The sequence below is a fragment of the Mus caroli genome, unplaced genomic scaffold (genome assembly GCF_978045245.1).
Source record: "Mus caroli unplaced genomic scaffold, Mus_caroli_1 scaffold_12, whole genome shotgun sequence".
NCBI classification, from domain to species: Eukaryota; Metazoa; Chordata; class Mammalia; order Rodentia; family Muridae; genus Mus; species Mus caroli.
This window is the reverse complement of record NW_028227267.1, coordinates 105426755-105439940: the sequence shown is the minus strand read 5'-3', so window position 1 is coordinate 105439940 and position 13186 is coordinate 105426755.

The following is a 13186-nucleotide window of genomic DNA, read 5'->3' as shown; positions in this document are numbered from 1 at the left end:
GCAGGTGGGAGCCCCCTTGGTATTCCCCCTACCTGACACATCCTCTCCCACTGAGGCCAGATAAGGCAGCCTCGCTATAAGAACATATCCCACTTGCAGGCAACAACTTTTGGAACAGCCCCAGTTGTTGGAATAGTTCCAGTTTTTCAGGACCCATATGAAGACGAAAGTGGACATCTGCTACATATGGCCTAGGTTCAGAATACTTTTAAAGGTTCTTAAAGAAACAAATAGGCTTAGTATTGTGTATAATTACTTTCTATGATTATTTAATCCTTAAGGGTTTTTTTTTGTTTCTTTTCAAATAATATCAGAAGCACTGACAAATTAATGCAGAACTAATTATTAATTAGATCAAGAATGTAAGTGCCCTGGGAGTTTCTTCTGGTAGGAGGTTCTTGAAAGACTGGGTAGATGAAAGAATGATGATCTTTCATTAAATTTGTGTTCTTGACTGATCTAGTTTTGTTGTGTATGACACAAACCATCCGTTAATGCCAATTCTACCTGGATCATCATCTGCCCCTCTCAGCACAAGAACTGAAAGGAAAGATGGACAGATGCAAAAGCCAGGCTCAGAGCAACTGTTGCACCTTTACCGTAAACCCAAACAAAATATCCACTAATATCTGCTAAACGTCTGCAAGCCAACAAGGAGATATCACTAATAAAAGTGATACTTTTAATACTTCACAGTCCTCTACAAAAACAAACAACATATTTCCCACCCCTTGTGTATTTTAAAATTTAACTTGATTAAATTCAAATTGAAATTTTAATCAAAGTTAATTCAAAATTTATTCTTTTGGTATTAAAATTTACATAATTTATTATCTTTTTTTTTTAATTTTAGGCTGGCTATATTTAAAAATAGACACAAAACACTAGATATTGTTAGAAATTGTCAGTCCAGTTCATTAGTACATTTGATATTTAGAAGATTTGATATTTTTTTAGTGTTCAATTTCTCTATTTTTAAATAATCTCTAATTCGCTGTCTGATGCTTAGTTATAGAATGCTTCCTGCAGGCTTTTGGACTGTCTCCCTCACCAAGGCTTTCATGTGCTATGGGATGCATTTTCAGTTTTCAGTCTTTGCAGTTTTATCCTGCAGTAGTGAAAATCTCCTCAGAAACTTCTCAACAATATTTATGTTTTGAACTGTTTTTCCTGGAGTATCTTCTCGATGGTTCAAAGTGTCAGAATGAATAATAACGGTGGTTGTTGATAGAGTTTCAGTTGTGTGTCTGTGGGTGTGGCTGTGTGCGCACACAAGTGGAACTATATGGATGAAGTTACTTTCTTACATGAGTCTTTCCCTTTTATCCAAAATGAGAAGACAAGTCTTCTATCCAGAAACATGGTAATGGCAAGTTTCAATAAACTACTGTAGTTTGAAATTACATTAAGCCATAATTTATTTACTTTAGCGCAGAGTCCAAACATTCGAGTTTAACAATAGATACAATATCAAGGATCTTCTGTTTTGCCTTCTTGTCAGCTTATCTTGCCAAGTTTAATCAGAGAGTTTTACATAGCAGGTTGTTAATAATGGAAATTTAAGCCATTACAAGTCAAAAATGGACATGTAGAATTTGTATGCATATATTTATTTTAAATACAATGCAAAGTACTTATTTTATCATTTTTGCTGTAAAAAATAAGCAAATTATAGCTAACTATGTCCTAAAATTTCTGCTATTTAAGAAAACTAGAATATTAGATGAATTTTTGAGATATGATAGAATTATCAAAAATGAGTTTTGTGACTCTGTCTCTAATTGTTCTCAATGATAATTTGAGTCTCTATCATACACACTCAAAATATGAAAACATCACATAGGCCTAAGAATTTTTTAATTTTTCAGAGTAAATATTACCAACCCTGTATATAGAGTATGCACAATGAAAAATGAAATTAAAGTCTACAAGGGTTTTGTTTTTATTTACTCATTCATTTATTTTAAGCTTCAGATTTTATTCCCTGCCCTGGTCCTCCCTCTAACTGTTCCCCATTCCATACCTCCTTCCCACCCTCTGTCTCCATGAGCATGTCTAGCATGTCTCCACCCCCCAACCCCCACCCCACTTGACCTCTAAACTCCCTGGGGTCCCCCTCTCTTGAGGGTTCGGCACATCATTACTGATTGAACCCAGACCTAGCAGTCCTCTGCTTTATGGGTGTTAGGGGCCTCATATCAGCTGGTGTATGCTACCTGATTTTAAGGAAATCAGGTTTTTTTGTGTGTGTGTGTAATTTCTGTAATAAATGTGTGTGTGTGTGTGTGTGTGTACTTTCTTATTTTTAACCTAATCCCTTAATTTTCACCGCTAAAGATCTAATTCACTGAGTGTCTCTTCCATATTTCAGCTATATTTTTATAATGAGTCAGGTACACCTTTCTTTCTGTGTAGGTGTCCTTGAAAAAGAGAATGAAGTAATTCATGGCGCTGATGAACTGTGATGCAGGAAAGATGTGTGAAGAGATGAGGGAAGGAAACCATGATCAGAATATATTGTACAAATTATATGTCAATGAAAAAATATCAAATTACAGATACTGTGAAGAATTGTACTTTTCAGGACAAATTGACTTGAGACAATCGAGACATGGGTTAAGTACGACTCTATCTACTTTCAACACTAGTTTCTCTAAGTTTCCATTCTCTCATGAGTTTTAGTTATTTTCCTGCTTTTCAAATCTGACAACAATCTATTTGCATTGTTTTGTCTTTATAAATGTGCTTGACAAATATGTTATAATGATTTTAAGGTACACAGTATAACCTTTTGGGCTTTGCAATGCCCATCCTTGGTCTGAATAATAACATGAATATTTATTAATAGATATTTAGTCTTTAAGCTAGGCTTGTTCATAACTAGCTCTTAACTTATTATTCTATTTACACTAATCTAAGTTCTGCCATGAGTCTGGTTATCTAATCTCAATTCTATAAGCCCAGCTTCCTCCAACTCTCAGAGGCAAATTCCCTGCCTGGCTCCTTCCCAGAGTTTTCATTGCTGGATGCCTCACCTTATGATCCTACCTTTTGCTAGAGTCCATAGTCTATTCATTTAGTCCGTTGGTTCCTAGGACAGTTAAGGAAGGACAGACACACATCTTCCCACCATGTACAAAAATATTACTCCAACCATGCAGAATAGAAGAAGCCATTACAGCTATGGGGTGTGCCTCAGGTAGCCGAATGATTACCTAGCATTAGTGAAGCCTTGGGTTCCTTCCTGAACTCCACACATAAATTGTTAACTGCTTCTGTTACATTGTCAGCCCTAAAGGGGACATGCATAGTATAACTTCTATAGCTCAGGAAACATTCCAGAAGAAACAGAACAAGTATAAAATCTCTGTAATATTTTAAAAACAGTGTTTCTGGCCATAAGAGTCATTGCCATCTTGAATTCACAGAGTGTGTTTGCCTGCAGTGGGTCTGAACAAAGAAGAGCCCGTCAATACTCACTTATGGATGAGAGATGGATTTATGCAGTTCCCTGTCTTTTGGCGGAACTATTAATTATTTGTGGATTCTTGGACAGGAAGAGATATCTTTTTTGGTATTGATCTCAAGGTTTAGCAGAGAACCCATTGTGTCCCAGTGGATAGTGCCATAATGCTGTTCATTCGCCTTTTCCATTTTAAAGTCAGTGAGTCACAAAACAAAGCCAAAACAATATAGATGGAGAAAAGTGACTTATTGTTACCATAGTAATATGGTGGCTCAGGATGGGAAAGAAGGTAAGAGAGGAAGATGGATGTGAGTAATGGGTATGATCATCTAAGAATAAATTTATTTAACTAAAAAGAACACAAAAATTTGTTAACTTGCTTTTTGTTTGGGAGGAGGATATGTTTGGTTTTGTTTCTTAAATGATTTTATAGGAATACGAATCTGTAAAAGAATCTATCTGGGAGCGTTTACTTAACAATAGCTGTCTCTAAGGGAAGACTGTTTTCTGTAGTTTTCTGCTGCTTGCCCTGGATTTGCAGTACCAATTGCAATTCCCACACTTCCTTCCTTGATCCTTTGCTGAGCTCTAGTGAGTAACAGCATCAAATGCTTGTTGTTCCACATAAACAAGCAGGATATGGATCAAGGGATCTCCAAACACCAGGGCGCCACAGTGGTTCTACAGCTAAGCTGAAGGAGAAGCAAGCAAATCACATTTATACAGATTCTGGACAAAGAAATGACGCTATCTGTAATTATGTCGTAAAGGCATCATGCTACACGCTTTTACACAAACATTAATTGAAATTATACTATTGACATGGGGTAAACCTAGGCATTCTATAAAGAACTGGAAAAATACAAACAAGAATAAACTGTAATGAGACATATCATGGATTGATTAGTCAGTTTATATTAAAAAAAAAAGTTCTTACCTAAAAAATACATAAAAGAAAAGGGATCAAGAAAATCAAGCCTTGCCTTCCTATGTTGACCTTGTCTTTAATAAAGGCTCTTGGTTTTCAGAGTCCTGCTCAGCAAGCAACGCTGCACATTGATTAAGAGCACTTAGGGGTGTATGACTAGTCTACTGCTCACTGCAAGACTCCCTAATTTGTCCCAAATTATCACAATTAAGGAAGAAGCTTTAATGCTTTTATCATTACACAAAAGCTACTTTTTGTTTCGTAGTATTCTGCTTTGGCATTGTAAAATTAGATAGTTTCAGGGTATTTCTTCCCCTGAGAAAATGTAAAACTCGTAATTGGTCAACAGAAGCAAGCTGTATTTACCATTTCACTCTCTTCTTGGTTTATTAGAGAACTCTAATTATATCATAAATTTAACTTGTGAATCAAAAATAATATTTTCAGTTTACATATGGCATTAAAGCAATTAACATCCTCATTTTACTCTTTCGAAATGACCACTTGAAAATAGAAAATGTGTTTCAAATTGAATATAATTCAAAATAGTAAATAAGATGAATATTTATCAGCTCTTAAACGTTTTAGACGTAAATTTGAAACTAGAAAAAGGAATTTCAAAAGAGGCAAATATGTGTCTGTGTGCTTCTTTTCAAATATTTGATCAACAAAAATCACTTGTAAGTGTTTATACAATAATCAGAAGATAATTACAGGTGCAAAAATAGAGGCTTGATCCAACAGTGGATGGAAACAGATGCAGAGACCCACAACCAAGCCTCAGGTGGAGCTCCAAGAGTCCTGTGCAAGAGTCAGAGATATAATTGAGTGGGCTGGAGGGCTCAAGGGCACCACAAGAAGACCTACAGAGTCAACTAATATTGATCTGTTCATGAGGGATATGGCAGAGCAACTGAACCACCAACCAAAGTACACACACACTGACTGGGCTTAGTCAGCCCCTCACAACATATGTAGCAGATATACAACTTAGGCTTCATGTGGCTTCCTAGCAAATGGAGTAGAGGCTGTCTCTGACTCTGTTGCTTGCCATTGAATCCCCTTTCCCTGACTGGTTGGGATTCAGCAGGAGAGATGGTACCTAGACAAGTCCCAGTGAGTTGTGGTACCCTAAGTGGGGATAACCCTTCTGAGGATAAAGTGGGGGTTGCATTTTGGATGTAATGTTAATAAAATGAATAAAATATTATAAAAATTTTCAACAATGCACAAAAACTATTCATAGACTCTCAGTTAAAACAAAGTCACCATACCACTTGCCATGTTCCTCCTCGGCCGTTCCTTTTTCAACAGAGGACTTTCCTCATGGCCAATGTTTTAGATCTGCCTACCCCATGATATGTCCTCCCTCCTTCTCTCCCTCTTCATTCTATCTTATAGTCCCTTCCAGAGACTCTAATCTCCAGGAACCTTCAATCTCTCTCCTCTCTTATGTTCAACCCAGTCTGTAGGCATCTTTATTAAGCAATCAGGAATAATTTGGGAAACAAGTTTTTTAAAACAAAAGCTGGTATATTCAAAGATCTCCCTGTCAACCAGACCTTGGGGGCCAGTATTTAACATTTCAACACATAGCAGTAACACAACAAGCTGGTACAATTCCTACAATCCAATTATATATATATATATATATATATATATGTGTGTGTGTGTGTGTGTGTGTGTGTGTGTGTGTGTATTCATGCATATTCATATATATTCATGTATTTAATTCATATATATAAATGATAAATTTATATAAATCATTGAGCATAAGAAGAAGACTATAATTACAGAAAAAGAAAATAAAAATAAAAACAAATATAAGCACACTCACGTGACTCAGATCCAGTGGAGACTATAATCCAGTGGTGTTGTAGAGAGCCCTGGGACTAATTATATTTGATGTTAATTCTGTTCTCCTGTGAGTGGTTGCAAACAAGTAATGAGTCAACATTCAGATGATTTCCTATAAACCTGTTTCCCACCTTAATTTGTAAAATAAAGGGGAGCTGATGATTGGGCAGATAAAAGGGAAGATCAAAACGGTGGAGAGATGGAGTAAATGGAAGAGGGTGAGGATGCAGAGGGGGAAGAAGATGAAGAAAAGCAGAGCAGAAGCATATGGCCTGGAGAAACTTCAAGTTCTAAGGGGTCTCATAAGCTGTGGAAGATGGTAGCATAGTGGTAGATCTGCCCAATCTAGGCGCACAACATGTACTCATATTAATTGAGTCGTGTTTTCTTTGCCAGGGCATAATTGGGTTGGAGAGATTTATGGCAACAAAGTGGAGCAAAGAAAATATTATAAAAAAGCATCACATTTGTTTTAGCAGAAAGAAAATATTTAAATAAAAATAGGTTGCAATATCTTTATTATTCTTTCTTTGTAACAAAGATTCGTTCAATTGAATCATATGCTTCAAAGTAAAATATAAGTTTTCACTTGACAAAAAAAAAAATTAGGTGGGAGGACTCAACACCATTTGTGATCATTTAAGTGAATGTAAAAACATGATTATTAAATATAATCTTTTTTTGCTTCGTTGATACAAACTCTCATATGGCCCACTTTTGAACCATACTTGCAATGTAGCAGAGGCTCTCAAACTATCCACACTCCTCTCTCCATATTGAAAGGCAGAGGAAGTACTACTATGGGCAATTATTATTGACACTCAAAGCCTTTGAAAGTTCCATATGGAAACCTATATTGTAGAGTCTGTGAATAATAAAATAAATTTAACTTCTCTGTTAACATCTGGATCTGGAACATAATCTTAGCATGGTACTATTTAGATTAAAAAGATGACTTGATGTATACAGATTTATATTCATAAACATTGTAGGTGGTTTACAATCTTGATCATCCTTGCCTCAAAGTGAAACCCTACAAATATTCATTAAAAAACCATGACCCTCAACTCATGTCATGGATTTTTAATCAACAACATAAGAGAATAGATGTTAATGTATGCAAGTATATGGACAAATATTAGAGAACATATAGTAAATGAAAAAAATTACATGAATCCATTTGTTAAGAGTGGAAAAATTATGTAAACCATTTAATGTATACCAAGGGTTCTGTTACATTAAGAGAAAGAGATGTGGTTTTGAAGGGGAATGAATAATGAAAGATCCTCAGTGAAGGCAAGGTTTAAGATCTTAACATCTTCAATTCTAATGTTCTGTATTGATATTGTCACTTATACGTTTACAAATTGTTTGCTGTGTGGAAATTGGATATCTGCAGTACCATCTCTGTAATTTTTTTTATAATTGTGTGTAGAATTTTAAATCAGGAATAGACAACAAATATGGTATCTTAATGGATATTATCTAAAACCTTACATGCTTACTCTTTTCAAATCAGTTTGACTGAAAATTCATGCTGTATTGTATGAAGTCATGTGAAAAATTCAAAGTAGCTATTGTAATATTATTGTCATTAAGTTTGGGGAGAGTATAAAGTATCTCTAAAATGGTGCCTTAAGAAGTAAAATTCTCTGTTGCTCCAGTCAATTCTGTCCAGTTGAAGTAGATAGTTTCTAAATCTAACATCTGTGGAATGATACAGTGTTTGCTCAAACTGAGTCATTTACACAACTTTATTTTTAACGATAGAACATGATACTTTTATTGCTTGATAATTAAAAAAATTGAATTATATTTATAAGAGTAAATAATGTTGGGAACTTTCATTTTAAGTTAATTTCAAACACATATGACCATTCATAATTATTTGAAATTAGCTCACTGTTTCCTGAGAAAATAAAGAAATTGTAAAAAACATAATTTAATAAGAAAATTGTAAATGATTTAATAAAAAATAAAAAGTAATTCTTTTATAATACTTGATAATAAGAAATTATCTTTCTTATATCTACAAAACAACTGAAAAAAATCATGATGGAAATGGATTTATTGTGTAAGTAAGAGATATTATTAAGAATTTTTGGGGACATTATTTCTGAATGATATGAAAGGCCACATGGTGGATTATAAATATAATACGTGTTCAGTAATGTATACATTCTCAGATGTACTTTTATTCAATTCTAAGCTAAAAGATTTCAAAGAAATATAGTGCTCCAGTACCTTTAAATCATTCCCTATTTCACAAGGCAATTTGAAAGCATTGAAGCATTTTGTAAGGGCTTCAAAGTGTTCAATGTTTAGGGATTATAAAGTGTTATTTAACTTTATTGCAGTATTTTAGATTTATTAGTATCATTCTGAAAGGAGGATTTTAATGCCATATAAATCTATCGGCTAAACTGGAGAAAATGTATTTAATCAATGTAAGTGCTGAATATAGACACATCCTGAGTCATAGAGAATAAAGACATGGAGAGAGAACATCATAGGCAAATCTGGGAGCAGGGTTTCATGGGCTGTAACGAAGTTACGAATTATAAACATACAATAACATTGAAAGATACATGTGCATATAAATTAAAATAGCTTGATGAATAGTCCTTACAATAAAGTAAAATAGTCCACATGTCAATTAGAAAAAAAAAAATAGTAAGTGCTAGTTGAAAATACAAGTCAAAAATCACATGTCTGAAATTATCCAAGGGTAAATTTTAATAAAAATAAAAAGGAAAACATACAGCTTTATAAAATAGTGGATACAAGTCTACCAGTACTCAAAATTCGCAGTCTTTGTAACATCATATAGTAAATTTTTTAAGTAAGGATTCTTCTCATTTTACTGTAAAAATATTTGAGAAAAATATTTATCAAACATGAAAAATTAGATAATATTTGTTGCTCTAAGTCACTAGATTTTGGATTATGATATCAGTTCAAAACTATAGAAATGTGAACTGATAGATCATGTACACAACTGTCGTTCAAATGAAACAAATTACCTTTATATGAAAAAAAGAATTGAAGTAAATGAGGTAAAGTTTATAAATTGGAAGCTGACCAAAGCAAACACAAAACAAACAGTTAAGAGGAGAACTTCACAATGAAAGCATTAGGTATAAACGAAGTAATACTTAAGAGAAAGTCATGAATCTGAATTCTGGTGTTAAGAAACACACTGTTAGTTTGAATTCAACCCTAACATGAATGATTAGGTACAAATATAAGTTTAAGAAAAAAATTATTAGTGAAAAATAAATATCTATAGTAGTGACATATTAAAATATAATAAATATGAATATCAACATTTATTACTACTTAAGAGTAACAAAAAGTTATATAAATGTACTACATTCTTTAAATGTCAGGAAGAGGAAACATTTCAATAATACTACAAAGATGAAGGCCTCAACCAGTATTGTCTGTCTTGTCAGAATTTGAATCAAAATTTGTTTTGTTAAAAGAAAATCGTTTTATTTATTATATTTTATGTTTATAAGTAGTTGTTACATGTATGTTTGAAAACTGTTTGAATGCCTGCTGTCTGTGGGTGTCAAAAGAGGACATCAAATCCTCTGCAACTGGGGTGATCTGCAGTTGTATATAACACCATGTGGATGCATAGACCTGAAATGTAGTCTTAAGGTAAGAACAAAATGTGCTCTATTCACTTAGCAATCTTTCCAAATTCTATATCTTACCTCAGAAAATAGTGCTAAGTCTCAAAAAAGTATAAGTTATTTACATTAAAGTAGTCAAACTACATTCTCTACTGAACAGATTTGCTCCAGTAGAGACAATATTTTGTTGAAAATTATAAATAATGTATAATATATATATAGTGTATATTATGCTAGTTCAACTGAAAACCATGCTTATTAGGAGTTGCACTGTTTTCCTAATGTTTTAATGTATAACATGCTTTAATTACAAAACTGACACCTTCCTAAAGGTTATCTTTGTTATTATTATTGCTTTATTTTCAAAACTTATTTTCTTGACACTTCGTCTCTGTATTAAGTAGGCCATTGCAGTTCTGGAAATCATTATGTACACCAGGCTTCCCTAAAACTCACAAAATACACCTGCCTCTGCCTCTCAAGTTTGGAGACTAAAGGCAGGCAACACCATACATGGCCCAATTTTACAGGTTATTCTTCAGAAATCAATGAGTAAAAATAAAACATTAGTGAAGATTAATGTGACAAACAGATGTATTAAAATACACATTTGATAAAGTTTCAATAATTTCCTTGCATTTACTAAATAATAAATAGCAAGTTACTGTTAAGGCATGGCATTTTAAAATAAAACTCCAGAAAAGTTATAATGTAGAAAAATCAAATAATAAATTCAAAAAATACATATTGTCTTAAATAAATCTCGTCCATATAGTTAAAATCTCGTCCATATGTTTTTTTGGTTTTCGTTTGTTTGTTTGTTTGTTTTGTTTTTTCAAGTTAGGGTTTCTCTGTACAGTCCTGGCTGTCCTGGAACTTACTCTGTAGACCAGGCTGTCCTTGAACTCAGAAATCCACCTGCTTCTGCATCCCAAATTCTGGGATTAAAGGCGTGCACCTGCATTGCCCCCTCTAAACAGGTGTTTTCCTTGACAGGAAAGTAAATATGGAAATCTTTGTTAGTGAGTTTTTGATAGTTTTATATTTATGATAGAAATTAAATACCACCCCTTCATTTCTTGTTGTACTTTATGTCAATCACTTGAGTAAGGAGGAGTGGATTCCTATATCCTGAGTTGGCAATACTTCTTCTAAAATTAAATTATTTTATTTACATTCCAAATAGTTTCTCTTGTTTCCTGGTCTCCCCTCCCAGAACTCTTCATTCCCTCCCCCTTCCCCTTTGCCTCTGAGAGGACACTCCCCAAATACCCTACAACTCCCCTCACACACACACACACACACACAGCCACCTCAAGCACATACATCCAAGTATCCCCCTTTCCTGCAGTACAACTCTCTATAGTATTAGGCACATCCTTTCACACTGAGTCCAGACAAGACATTCCTCTGCTACATATGTGCCTGGGGCCATGGACCAGACCATGTATGATCTTTGGTTGGTGGCTTAGTCTTTGGTAACTCTGAGGGGCCAGTTAGTTGATACTGTTGTTCTTCCCTTGGGGTTGCAATCCCTTTCAGCTCCTTCAATACTTCCCCTAACTCTTCCATAGGTATGTCAAACTGCAGTCCAATGGTTGCCTGTAAGTATCTGCATCTGTCTCAGTCAGCTGCTAGTAGATCTTTTCAGAAGACAGCCATGCTAGGCTCCTGTCTGCAAGCAGAGCATGGAATCAGTAATAGTTCCAGGGTTTGGTGCCTGCATTGGATCAGTCACTGGATAGACTTTCCTTCTGTTGCTGCTCCTTTTCTTCCTCTGCATTTCCTTTAGACAGGAGCAATCCTGGGCCAAAAATTTGGAAGATCTGTGAGTGGTCCCATCCCTCCACTGGGGGCCTGCCTGTCTACTGGAGACAGTCTCTTCACGTTCCATCTTACCACTTGTCTTAGTTAGGGTTTTACTGCTGTGAACAGACATCATGACCAAGGCAAGTCTTATAAATAACAACATTTAATTGGGGCTGGCTTACAGGTTCAGAGGTTTAGTCCATTAACATCAAGGAGGGAGCATGGTAGTATCCAGGCAGGCATGGTGCAGGAGGAGCTGAGAGTTCTATGTCTTCATCTAAAGGCTGCTAGTGGAAGACTAACTTCCAAGCAACTAGGGTGAAGATCTTATGCCTACACCCACAGTGACACACCCATTCCAACCAGGTCACACCTATTCCAACAAGGCCACACCTTCAGATGGTACCACTCCCTGATCCAAGGATATGCAAACCATCCCATTCCACTCCCTGGTCCCCATAGACTTGTTCAAAAACATGAGTCTATGGGGGCCATAGCATAATGCAAAATGCATTTAGTCCAACTTTCAAAGTCCTCATAGTCTATAGCAGCCACAACAACGTTAAAAGTCCAAAGTTCAAGGTCTCTTCTGAGATTCATTCAACTTAATTAACTGTAATCCCCAAAGCAAGGCAGGAAACCAGTTGGGCAAACTCCAAACTCTGCATCTCCATGGCTGATGTCAAAGCGGTCTTCATATCTCCACTCCTTTTTCATCTTTGTTGACTGCAACAAACTGTTTTCTCCTGGGCTGGTTCCACTCCCTGTTAGTAACTTTCCTCAGCATGTATCCCATGGCTCTGGCATCTTTAACATCTTTGAGTCTCCAAGGCAATTTCAATGTTACAGCTTCTTGTTTCAGTGTCTGGGATTCCACTTCATCTTTTAGACTCCTCCTAAGGGCTGGCATCACTTCTCCAGCTCTGCCCTCTGTAGCACTCTAAGCTCAGGTTGATCCACTCCATATGGCTGCTGTTCTTGGTGATCATCTCATGGTACTGTTATCTCCAATACACTGGGGTGTTCCACTCCAACTAGGCTTCACCAATAGTCTCTCATAGGTTCTCTTCATGGTCCCAAGCATCAAATTCTTTGCCTGACCCCTTCAGTCCTGGGCCATCAACTACACCTAAGGCAACACCTTCTCCAATGGCCTTCCATGGCCTCTCACAGTGCCAAGCCTCAGCTGCTCTTCATGACACCTTCATGCCTTCAAAATCAGTACCACCTGGGTGACTCTTTCACATTACCAAGTCCAGCTGCAGCACGAGGTACAACCTTGGCTATCTCTGGAACACAGCTTCTTTGTGCTCCCAGAAAACAACTTTCAGATTTCAACTCAATGATGCTGGTCTCTTCTTAATCATTGCTAATGTCTTAGCTCCAGCTAACCAACATCAATTTTCCCAGTAGTTCCTTCTATTCTTAACTCTAGAGCCAGAGCCACATGGCTGAAGCTGCTTATAGGAACTAGAACATGATCCC